The sequence below is a fragment of the Schistocerca gregaria genome, chromosome 7 (assembly GCF_023897955.1).
Source record: "Schistocerca gregaria isolate iqSchGreg1 chromosome 7, iqSchGreg1.2, whole genome shotgun sequence".
Taxonomy (NCBI): domain Eukaryota; kingdom Metazoa; phylum Arthropoda; class Insecta; order Orthoptera; family Acrididae; genus Schistocerca; species Schistocerca gregaria.
Window position 1 is genome coordinate 331,538,201 of NC_064926.1, and position 13,577 is coordinate 331,551,777.

The window sequence follows — 13,577 nt, forward strand, 5'->3', positions numbered from 1 at the left end:
TTGTGAAATAACCTGTAGCTCAGTAGCTGCTGTTCGTGACTTAGTGTTGTAGAGAGAATCTGAGATTGCCTGTTCGCTCTTCGTTTTGCAGACCTATGAAGGAGGGAAGCGCATGAACACAATCGGGCGGCGTACCTCCCTTCACGCTGCTAACTACCCCGCCCCTCCTTCCCTCCCTCCTCCCCCCCTCCTCGTCCACGTCATTTTGTAGGAGTTGTCAAGCGAGAAAAAATTTCGTAAAGACTTGATACCATGGATAAAGTTTTTTCCAAGTCGTTCAGCGCTCTCTTTCTCGAATACCGGACCAATAAAATCTGTGAATTTTCACCCCCACCTCCATCCCTTTCATAGGTAGGTAGTTCTTACCCCCACAGTGATTGTCGCCTGACTGTAAGGTATGTGTGTACCAAGTCTGGTTAAAACCGGTCCAGTGGGTTAGGAAGAGATGTGGAACGAAGAACACACACACACACACACACACACGAACACACACACAAACACACTTTCATTAAATGGTTCAAATGGTTCTAAGCACTATGCGACTTAACATCTGAGGTCATCAGTCCCCTAGACTCAGAATTACGTAAAGCTAACTAACCTAAGGTCATCACACACATCCATGCCCGAGGCAGGATTCGAACCTGCGACCGTTGCACCAGGGCGATTCCGGACTGAGGCGCCTAGGACCACTCGGTCACAGCAGCAGGCCCAAGTTGTTACATCCTCAGAACATAATTCGTCTTTTAATCTGGTTCTACTGAACTTAAACGTGGTGCATAAATTTAATATTTGTACCTAAACAACTTCACGTAACAACAAACATCAGTTATATATTACTAAAACACTATTTTTAGTAATCTGCGATTTTCTATCCCCTCCGAGACGTAAAATATTGATCTTACAGAAAGAATGAGTCGGACCTTTTTTGTAATACATTTAATGTAGTTTAATTTTGCACTGGGAAACATTTCAGTTAGTAGCCACGAGCTTAGATATATTCAAGATAAACGTAAAAAGCTGACCTTTAAACGTCTGCTCCCAACAGTCAGGACTTTCAGTACGTTGCTCATGACACTCCCCGTCGCCACTCTACAAAAATTTGCGACTACAAGAATCTTTCCCCTAATTTTACTTCTTTGGCGGGTCTAGTGCAGTACCCGGGAACTGAGGTGAATGCGGTGGAGATGCGGAACAATGGACCAAGTAGCTCGGCATCCACGACTGACAGCTGTCTGTAAAAAGCAAGACAAACCTGGATCCTGTAATAACCAATCACTGTACTGTATTCACTCGGGGCGCATTAATGAACTGCATATTGGCGCCAGGGCTGTTGCAGTTATTATTAACGATATTTTAAAGACTATTAACAAGTTATTTATTTAAAAAGGGAAATGGATAGGTTAAAGTTAGATATAGTGGGAATTAGTGAAGTTCGGTGGCAGGAGGAACAAGACTTCTGGTCAGGTGACTACAGGGTTATAAACACAAAATCAAATAGGGGTAATGCAGGAGTAGGTTTAATAATGAATAGGAAAATAGGAATGCGGGTAAGCTACTGCAAACAGCATAGTGAACGCATTATTGTGGCCAAGATAGATACGAAGCCCACACCTACTACAGTAGTACAAGTTTATATGCCAACTAGCTCTGCAGATGATGAAGAAATTGAAGAAATGTACGATGAAATAAAAGAAATTATTCAGATAGTGAAGGGAGACAAAAATTTAATAGTAATGGGTGACTGGAATTCGAGTGTAGGAAAAGGGAGAGAAGGAAACATAGTAGGTGAATATGGATTGGGGCTAAGAAATGAAAGAGGAAGCCGCCTAGTAGAATTTTGCACAGAGCACAACTTAATCATAGCTAACACTTGGTTTAAGAATCATGAAAGAAGGTTGTATACGTGGAAGAACCCTGGAGATACTAAAAGGTATCAGATAGATTATATAATGGTAAGACAGAGATTTAGGAACCAGGTTTTAAGTTGTAAGACATTTCCAGGGGCAGATGTGGACTCTGACCACAATCTATTGGTTATGACCTGTAGATTAAAACTGAAGAAACTGCAAAAATGTGGGAAATTAAGGAGATGGGACCTGGATAAACTGAAAGAACCAGAGGTTGCACAGAGTTTCAGAGAGAGCATAAGGGAACAATTGACCGGAATAGGGGAAAGAAATACAGTAGAAGAAGAATGGGTAGCTCTGAGGGATGTAGTAGTGAAGGCAGCAGAGGATAAAGTAGGTACAAAGACGAGGGCTGCTAGAAATCCTTGGGTAACAGAAGAAATATTGAATTTAATTGATGAAAGGAGAAAATATAAAAATGCAGTAAATGAAGCAGGCAAAAAGGAATACAAACGTCTCAAAAATGAGATCGACAGGAAGTGCAAAATGGCTAAACAGGGATGGCTAGAGGACAAATGTAAGGATGTAGAAGCTTATCTCACTAGGGGTAAGATAGATACTGCCTACAGGAAAATTAAAGAGACCTTTGGAGAGAAGAGAACCACGTGTATGAATATCAAGAGCTCAGATGGCAGCCCAGTTCTAAGCAAAGAAGGGAAGGCAGAAAGGTGGAAGGAGTATATAGAAGGTTTATACAAGGGCGATGTACTTGAGGACAATATTATGGAAATGGAAGAGGATGTAGATGAAGACGAAATGGGAGATACGATACTGCGTGAAGAGTTTGACAGAGCACTGAAAGACCTGAGTCGAAACAAGGCCCCCGGAGTAGACAACATTCCATTAGAACTACTGACGGCCTTGGGACAACCAGCCCTGACAAAACTCTACCAGCTGGTGAGCAAGATGTATGAGACAGGCGAAATACCCTCAGACTTCAAGAAGAATATAATAATTCCAATCCCAAAGAAAGCAGGTGCTGACAGATGTGAAAATTACCGAACTATCAGTTTAATAAGCCACGGCTGCAAAATACTAACGCGAATTCTTTACAGACGAATGGAAAAACTGGTAGATGCAGACCTAGGGGAGGATCAGTTTGGATTCCGTCGAAATGTTGGAACACGTGAGGCAATACTGACCTTACGACTTATCTTAGAAGAAAGATTAAGAAAAGGCAAACCTACGTTTCTAGCATTTGTAGACTTAGAGAAAGCTTTTGACAATGTTGACTGGAATACTCTTTTTCAAATTCTAAAGGTGGCAGGGGTAAAATACAGGGAGCGAAAGGCTATTTATAATTTGTACAGAAACCAGATGGCAGTAATAAGAGTTGAGGGGCATGAAAGGGAAGCAGTGGTTGGGAAAGGAGTGAGACAGGGTTGTAGCCTCTCCCCGATGTTATTCAATCTGTATATTGAGCAAGCAGTAAAGGAAACAAAAGAAAAATTTGGAGTAGGTATTAAAATTCATGGAGACGAAGTAAAAACTTTGAGGTTCGCCGATGACATTGTAATTCTGTCAGAGACGGCAAAGGACTTGGAAGAGCAGTTGAACGGAATGGACAGTGTCTTGAAATGATGATATAATATGAACATCAACCAAATCAAAACGAGAATAATGTAATGTAATGGAATTAAGTTGGGTGATGCTGAGGGAATTAGATTAGGAAATGAGACACTTAAAGTAGTAAAGGAGTTTTGCTATTTAGGAAGTAAAATAACTGATGATGGTCGAAGTAGAGAGGATATAAAATGTAGACTGGCAATGGCAAGGAAAGCGTTTCTGAAGAAGAGAAATTTGTTAACATCGAATATAGATTTATGTATCAGGAAGTCGTTTCTGAAAGTATTTGTTTGGAGTGTAGCCATGTATGGAAGTGAAACATGGACGATAACTAGTTTGGACAAGAAGAGAATAGAAGCTTTCGAAATGTGGTGCTACAGAAGAATACTGAAGATAAGGTGGATAGATCACGTAACTAATGAGGAGGTATTGAATAGGATTGGGGAGAAGAGAAGTTTGTGGCACAACTTGACTAGAAGAAGGGATCGGTTGGTAGGACATGTTTTGAGGCATCAAGGGATCACAAATTTAGCGTTGGAGGGCAGCGTGGAGGGTAAAAATCGTAGAGGGAGACCGAGAGATGAGTACACTAAGCAGATTCAGAAGGATGTAGGTTGCAGTAGGTACTGGGAGATGAAGCAGCTTGCACAGGATAGAGTAGCATGGAGAGCTGCATCAAACCAGTCTCAGGACTGAAGACAACAACAACAACAAGTTATTCCCATGAGACTCTGTGCTTGTAATTTATTGAGAAAATAGAATTGTTTTTAATTCACTGAATAGTGGTTTCAAGTGCAGAGTGAATTTATGTGACAGTAGCTCAATTATTTGACGGTAGGTTTGGGTAATGTGCGAGTTTTAAATCACTGTGCGAAGCTGAAGGAAATACTTAAGTTTTGGCGAGGGGTGACATGACTATCTTGAAGGTAACAGCTATCCAATATGTGAGAATAAAAATCCAGGGGCAAACTCAAGATTTTTACACTAGTAACTTAAAGTTTCAATGGAATTTCTGTTCAAGGCCCCTTACTGCAGTGGTTCACCCGAGACAAACTTTAAGAATCGAATTACTACTGAACTTAAGCTCTAGGAATTGAATAACACTTGATTAAATCCAAGCCACATTTATAAGAAGGGAAGACACTGTTAGCAAACGGATCAGAAGAGGGGGAGAGAATGTGCCCTCCACCACACACCGTGAAGCGGTATGCGGAAGACGTAAATGCAGATGGAAATAGCAGTGCAAAACTGTTCTGAACCAAATACTGCGGGAAAACCCATTATATTTATTTGAAGTTTGATGTAGTCACAGCCTGAAACTTCGTGAAGCTCAAGAAATTGAAATTTTTCATGTATCAAGAAGGTTCTGGGAGTGTTACAAAAGCAATTTCTTCTATTCAGTTATATTACATGTCAACGGCCTTTCCGCAATGGTAACAACGGTTCCCGTCAGATCATTGAAGTTAAGCGCTGTCGGGCTGGGCTAGCACTTGGATGGGTGACTATCCGGTCTGCCGAGCGCTGTTGGCCAATGGTGTGCACTCAGCCCTTGTGAGGCAAACTGAGGAGCTCCTTGATTGAGAAGTAGCGGCTCCGGTCTCGGAAACTGACGTACGGCCGGGAGAGCGGTGTGCTGACCATATCCTCATCCAGTGACGCCAGTGCACTGAGGATGACACGGCGGCCGGTCGGTACCTTTGGGCCTTCATGGCCTGTTCGGGAGGAGTTTAGAGTTATATTACGTAAAGAAAGAGAAATACTTCAGGAGTCAGTTTGTTGATTTCTTCAAAGTATATCACAAACTCATTAATCTGCAAGTCTTGGATGTCACAAGGCTATTGTAAAGAATCTTCCAGGGATTGAATGGGTTTAACAAATGCGCAAGAGAAGCATCTGTTAAGACCGAACTTAACGACTATCTGAATACTTCCAACTGTGCGTTCACATCGTATGTGTAGTTAAAACCACAGAATTTAGTGATATTATTTTACATCTACATGGTTACTCTGCAATTCACACTTAAGTGCCTGGCAGAGGGTTCGTCGAACCATTTTCATACTATTTCTCTACCATTCCACTCTCGAATGGCGCGTAGGAAAAAGGAACACCTATATCTTTCTGTTCGAGCTCTGATTTCTTATTTCATTATGATGTCAACAAAATATTTTCGCATTCGGAAGAGAAAGTTGGTGATTGAAATTTCGTAAGTAGATCTCGCCGCAAAGAAAACCCTCTTTGTTTCCACTGCCACAACAAATCGCGGTATCATATCAGTGACACTATCACCCCTATAGCGCGATAACACGAAAAGAGTTGCCCTTATTTGCACTTTTTCAATGTCCTCTGTCAATCCTACCTGGTAAGGATCCCCCACCACGCAGCTATATTTCAGCAGAGGACGGACAAGCGTGGGTTTGTCGAATCTTCTAAGTGTTCTGCTACCAAAGCACAGTCTTCGTTTCGCCTCTCCACTATATTATCTATGTGGTCTTTCCTATTTAAGGTGCTCGTAATTGTAACTCCTAGGTATTTAGTCGAATTGACAGCCTTTAGATTTGTGCGATTTATCCTATACCCGGATTTCTTTTAGTACCCATGTGGATGACCTCGCACTTTTCTTTGTTTAGTGCAAACTGCCACTTTTCGCACCATACAGAAATTCTCTCTAGATCATTTTCTAATTGGAATTGATCGTCTGATGATTTTACTACACGGTAAATTACAACGTCATCTGAAAACAGTCTGAGGGAGCTGCTCAGATTATCATCTAGATCATTTATGTAAATCAGGAACAGCAGAGGGCCTATGACACTACCTTGCGGAACGCAAGATATCACCTTCTGTTCTACTCGATGATTTACAGTCTATCACTGCGAACTGTGACCTCTCTGAGGGGAAACCACGAATCCAGTCACACAACTGAGACGATATTGAATATGCACGCAATTTGATTAATAGTCACTTGAGAGGAACGGTATCAAAAGACTTCTGGAAATCGAGGAATATGGAATCCATCTGAGATCCCTTGTCGGCAGTACTCATTACTTCATGGGAATAAAGAGCTAGCTGTGTTGCACAACAACGATATTTTCTAAATCCGTGTTGGTTATGTATCAATGAGTCATTTTCTTCAAGGTGATTCATAATGTTCGAGTACAGTATGTGGTCCAAAATCCTACTGCAAATTGAGGTCAGTGATATGGGTCAGTAATTCAATGGGTTACTCCTGTTTCCTTTCTTCAATATTGGTGTGACCTGTGCTACTTTCCAGTCTTTAGGTACAGACCTTTCGTCAAGTGAGCGGTTGTATATGATTGCTACGAGAGGCGCTATTGTGTCTGCATACTCTGAAAGGAACCCGATTGGTATACCATATGGACTTGCCTTTCTTAAGTGATCTGAGTTGTTTCGCAACACCTAAGATATCTAATTTTATGTCACTCATGCTAACAGCTGTTCTGGTTTCGAATTCTGGAATATTTACTTGGTCTTCTTTCGTGAAGGAATTACGGAAAACTGAATTTTGTAACTCCAGCTTTAGTGACATCATCATCGGTAACATTTCCATCGCTATCGCACAGTGACGGTATTAACTGCTTTTTGCCACTGGTGTACTTAACACACGACCAGAATCTCTTTGGGTTTTCTACCATATTTTGAGACAGTGTTTCATTGTGGAAACTATTAAAAGCATCTCGCATTGACGTCCGCACTAAATTTTGAGCTTCCGTGAAACTTAGCCAGTTTTGGGGATTTTGATTTCTTCTGAATTTGGCATGCTTTTTTCGTTGCTTCTGCAACAGTGTTCTGACGTGTTTTGTGTACCATAGTTGATCAGTCCCGTCTCTTATTAACTTATGCGGAATGAATCTATCTATTGCTGTCGATACTGTATTTTTGAATTTGAGCCATATCTAGTCTACACTTGCATAATTAACTTGGAAGGAATGGAAACTGTCTCTTAGGAAGGCATCAGGCGAATTTTTATCTGCTGTTTTAAAAAGATATATTTTGCGTTTATTTTTAGTAGTTTTGGTTGATATGGTTTTGAGCCTCGCTACAATGGCCTTGTGTTCACTAATACCTGTATCCGTCATGAGTCATGACGCTCTCTATTAGATCAGGATTATTTGTGCCTAAGAGGTCAAGTGTGTGTTCGCAACCATTTACAGTTCGTGTGGGCTCATGAAGTTATTGCTCAAGTAATTCTCAGAGAAAGCATTTAGTACAATTTCGAAAGACGTTTTTTGTGTACCACCGGCTTTGAACACGTGTTTTCGCCAACAAATCGAGGGTAGATTGAGGTCTCCACCAATTATAACTGTATGAGTGAGGTACTTATTTTTAATGAGATTCAAGTTTTCTTTGAACCGTTCAGCTATTATATCATCTGAGTCGGGGGGTCGGTATGTGAAGCTAATTTTTATTTTGGTGCGGCTGTTGAATATAACCTCTACTTATAGTAGTAGTAGCAGGAAGTATCTATTTCAACTTCACTACAAGATAAACTACTACCGACAGACACAAACAAACCACCACTTACTTTATTTAATCTATCCTTTCCGAACACGGTTTGCTCCTCTGTAAAAGTTTCGGCAGAATTTATCTCCGGCTTTAGCCAGCTTTCTGTTCCTAGAAGGATTTCAGCTTCAGTGCTTTCTATCAGCGCTTGAAGCTCTGGTACTTTTTCAACACAGCTACGACAATTTACAACTACAATAACGACTGTTGTTTGGTCGATTCTTGTACCATTTGAGGCTGGAGCCCTTTTTGATCTTTCCCGAGACTGTCTAACCTAAAAAACCGACCACTCCTTATGTTGAGTATTTCGGTCTCAAACATTAGCAGTCTGATGCAAATGCAACAGTGCTACCGAGAAAGTGGGTAGAGGGTACGTATGTATGTAGGTCTGTGACTAATAATCTGGACAGTCCCAACATTTTCAGAAAGGGGATCGTTAAGAAACGCTTAAGGAATAATAGAGAGAGCAACCAATAGCACTGAAAGGAACTACATAAACGGTTCTAAATGTGACAGATCGATTAGAACTGTGTATAAAGCCTTATGTCTTAAATCTGTACGTCGAAAACACTCTCTCAACTTTGAATTGTGATCTGCCTACTTGCAGTACATACAGCTCTCACTCCGCTTGAAATACAAACACTGAGCAACGTTTCTTTCAGTTTCAGTGTTCAGCGTCAACCATTTCGTTATTTGTATCGAACGAGGAATTTTTCTTTTATTTTGTATTCGTTTGTAATTGGAAACTAAGTCCATGCTTCCATTCAGTTTGTTCACAGATTTCATAACTCGTATAGCTAAAACACACACACACACACACACACACACACACACACACACACACGTAATCAAGTGCCAAATGCAAACAAATACACACATATGTTTGATGTTCCATTTTATGCTACATAACACTGCTCTTCTTTTCTGTTTCTCTGTCCTGTATTAACTACAATGTTGTAAAAAATAATTCATATGTTGCTCTGCAAGCTTTTACTTCTTAGAAATGGATATCGTCCTCTAGAAAGTTGGTACACGTATGTTTACAGTTCAAAGTGTAGTGAGAGTTATCAACGTATTAATTTACTGTGTCATTTTTTTCACATCCTGGCAAGACGTAATTTATATAGACTTGTTAACCGCAGGAACGACTTGGAGTAGTCGCAGCACCCATTACAAACAAGTGTTTCATGTGTAATCCGTGATTAAATTCCCATCTCGAAAAAGCGTAGAAAATTTTCTGGATTGTTGAGCTGTCAGCTGCAGTTTTCTCCTTGGTTGTCTGGATGTTCGTATGTATCGGGTTATCCTTTGTGTATATTTTGTGTTTGTTCCTATTACAGCCACTTTTCTTGAACTTTCTGATTTTGACATAAAGTCAAGTGCCGGGATTTTATCATCATGCTCTTCCCTTCTTACCCTTTTGTTTTTATTAGTTGGTCTGCCTTCTTATCATCTTGAATGCCGGTATGTGTCTTCTCTCATATTACTGAAAAAACTTGTTTTTAAATGCAGTTGTATATGTGTGTTCATTAATGTTAACAGTAACCATGTATACACACCCACAGTACTTCGATGCAAGACTCGTTCAAATGACCTATCGTACACGTAAATATCTATATGACTAAATTATCTGAAGAACTTCCAAGAACTCTCCAAGAACTTCCATTCTCCCTCTAACTCTTTTTTATTTTTATTTTTATTTTTATTACAGAAGGGAAAGTCTACTAGTGGCCAACATTATAATGATAGTATCTTCCGACGCTACTTCTGCGTATGTCAATGCTTCTGCGTATTTCAATGGCCCCAAAATAGCTACGAGCTTGCTGTATGGCTACGAGCTTGCTGTATGAACCGACTTGTTTGTTGAAGCCACGTAAGCACTCCAGATTGCATGCTCAAAGTTTGAGCCGTCAATGGATTATAATCTTACCAACAATCTCCCAATCCCACATTCTTCGAAGAATCGAATTCGCTTGAACAAAACAGTTAGTTTTCGCGCATCTCAGTGTTTATCATTTCTATATCTTCAACTACATATGGCTTAATTATATAATTCTGTAGGCACATTTAGTGGTATACATGGATAGTGTCTGCAAAATGTATTGCGAACACTATTAGTAGTAAAGAAGTGATAAATTGCTTAAATTGCTACGTCATGTCTGAAGTTGAAGTTTTACTGCATATACAGCAACAGATAAAGCTTCTTCTTGAAGTAAAGTTTCTCAAAGGTTTAAAATCACATGTAAAGCTTGTTGCAAGTCGCCAAGTGCCCCCATTCTCAAATACTGGATTAATATAGCTACACAGCCCCTACAAAAAATACATACTGATCAGGCTAAACATTACGACCACGGCTCACCGTTGGATGCCGTCTGGTAGCTATGCGGATAAGAGACGCGGCAACGAAAGTATGTAAGTAGAGCAGACACGGAACGGGGCTGACCCTAGCGAAGATATGGGCTGCAGGTGGGGAAACCCATTGAGATAAGCGACTTCGACAAAGGACAGATTATTATTACGCACAGCCTTAAACGAGTTTCTCGAAAACCGCGAAGCTGGTCGAAAGTGTGAGGTCATCCACATGAGTGTTAAAAAGGAATCCGTTAAACTTCGGCTACACGACAAACGTCAAATATAAAAGCCGTAAATCCAACTAAATATCTAGGGATTATAATTACGAACAACTTAAATTGGAAGAAACACACAGAAAATGTTGTGGCGAAGGCTAACCAAAGACTGCGTTTTATTGGCAGGACGCTTAGAAAATGTAACAGATCTATTAAGGAGAGTGCCTACACTACGCTTGTCCGTCCTCTTTTAGAATTATGCTGCGCGATGTGGGATCCTTACCACATAGGACTGACGGAGTACATCATCGAAAAAGTTCAAAGAAGGGCAGCACGTTTTGTATTACCGCGAAGTATGGGAGAGAGAGTCACTGAAATGATACAGGCTTTTGGCTGGACATCATTAAAACAAAGGCGTTTTTCGTTGCAACCGAATCTTCTCAAGAAAATCCAATCAACTTTCTCCTCCGAATGCGAAAATATTTTGTTGGACACCGACATACATAGGGAGAAACGATCACCACGATAAAATAAGGGAATCAGAGCTCGTACGTTCTTTCCGTGCGCTATACGGGACTGGAATAAAAGAGAATTGTGAAGGTGATTCGATGAGCTCTCTGCCAGGCACTTAAATGTGATTTCCAGAGTATCCATGTAGATGTATAGGCAGATGAATGCTCACGTGCTACTTTGGAGAGCATCTACGCAAAGAGGTAGGACAATGGTTAGACATCCACTACTCATCACAAAACGTGGGGTTCGGAGGCTTGTCTGCTCTGAAGTAGGGTAGATAGTGATCTATGGCATCTCTGATGAAAGAGCACAAAGCAGGTGTTTCGGAGCACACCGTTCATCGTACATTGTTGAACAGGGAGCTCCGCAGCAGACCAACCCAACGTGTTCACAAGTTGATCCAACAACATTGTCAGTTACGATCGCAGTGGTCGTAGGACTATCGGGATTCGACAGTGAAACGTGTCGGCTCTTCGGGTGAATCACATTTTTGCTGCACTAGGTCGATAGTCGTCTCCTCAAACGCCGTCATTGAGATGAACAACGACTCGAAACGCGCAGCGCGCCACGGATGCAGCCTGGTGGGAGCAGTATTGTGCTATGGCAGACATTCTCCTGCGCTTGCATGGGTCCTGTGGTAGTAAATGAATGCATATTGACAGCTGCGAACCGCCCGAATCCCTTTATGCTTGATGTTAACCCCGATGACGACGTCACCTTTCAGCAGTATAATTGTTCGTGTCTCGGAGCCAGAGTCGTGCTACCGTGGTTTGAGGAGCATTACAGTGAATTCGCGTTGATGTCTCGGCGACCAATTTTGCTTGATGTAAATCATTAGGAATCCTCTGGGTCGCTATTGGGCGCCATCACCGAGTAAGCAAATCAGCGGGCAGTTATTTACGCGAATAACAGGACCTGTGCGTAGACATCTAATGCCACTTACATACAAACTAACTGTCGGATTCCTGATATGCACAATCAGTAATTAATTTCGTTCCAAGCTATTAAGCAGGTGGCCATAATGTTTTGGCTCATCGCTACGCGGGGTTAGCCGAGTGGTCTAAGGCGCTGCAGTCACGGACTGTGCGGCTGGTCCCGGCGGAGGTTCGAGTCCTCCCTTGGGCATGTATGTGTGTGTTAGTATAATTTAGATTAAGTAGTGTATAAGCTTAGGGACTGTTGACCTTATCAGTTAAGTTCCGTAAGATTTCACACATTGTGGCTCATCGGGGTACAGCTTCTAGCTTTAGTACTTGACTTATTGTATTAAATATTTAACATAAGATCATAGCTGCTAATGAGCAGATTATGTAGCATTTTAAAATTTTAAATTAGGTGGATAATTACATGAGTGCTGAAAATTAAATTTTTATTTTCCTCTAAGCCACTGGATTCCATATTTCGACTTCTGGAAAGCGTTAAACACGGTGCCCCATTGCACGCTGTTTAAGAGGGTACGAGCGCTTGGAATAGGTCGACAGATATGTGAGTGGCTCGAAGACTTCTTGAGTTGTAGAGCCCAGCATGTTGTCCTCGATGACGAGTGTTCATTAGAGACAAGGGTATCGTCAGGTGTGCTTACAGGGTGGGCACCAATTTGTGGCTGTTTGCTGATGATGCTGTGGTGTACGGTAAGCTGTCGAAGTGTGACTATAGGAGGATACAAGATGACTCAGACAAAATTTCCAGTTGGTGTGATGAATTACAGCTAGCTCGAAAGTGGAAAAACGTAATTTAGTGCAGATGAGTAGTAAAAACAAACCCTTAATTTTCGGATATAGCATTAATAGCGTCCCTCTTGACACAGTCGCGTCGTTTAAACATTTGGGCGTAGCGTTGCAAAGCGATATGAAATGGAACGTACATGTGAGAACTGCGGTAGGGAAGGCGAATGGTCGACGTCGGTGTATTGAGAGAGCTCTGGGAAAATGTTGTTCATCTTAGGAGACTGCACACAGGGAGCTAGGGAGACCTATTCTTGAGTACTGTTCGAATGTTTGAGACCCGTACCAGATCGGATTAAACGAAGACATCGAAGCAATTCAAAGGCGGGCTGCTAGATTCGTTACTGGTAGATTCGAACAACAATCAAGTGTTACGGAGATGCTTCGGGAACTCCATTGGGAACCCTTGGAGGGAAGGTGGCATTCTTTTTGAAGAGTGCTACTGAAAAAAAAAAGAGAAAGGGCGATTCCACTGGCTCCTGTATACATTCTGAGTAAGGACCACGAAAATAAAATACGAGAAATTACGGCTCATACGAAGGTATACAGACAGTCGTTTTTCCCACGCTCTATTTGCGAGTGGAACAGGAAAGGAAATAACAAGTGAGTGGTAAGGGGTACAGTCCGCCACGCGCCGTACTGTGCATTGCGAAGTGTCTGTGTAGATGTGGCTGTGGAAGTAGGTGTAGAGCAGGTAACCTGCAACTGAGACCAAATGACCGTTGTAGCCGCTTAGTAACGCACATTGTGATGTAGCTGAGCGGAAGCTCAGGGCTTCT

At 41.5% G+C, this 13,577-nt stretch overlaps 1 protein-coding gene across 1 annotated transcript in view; it reads right to left on the minus strand.

The window, feature by feature from the left end:
- Positions 1 to 13,577, minus strand: part of LOC126281516 (nose resistant to fluoxetine protein 6-like) — a 281,119-nt gene that overhangs the window by 202,992 nt on the left and 64,550 nt on the right. The gene's annotated exons all lie outside the window — the stretch shown is intronic.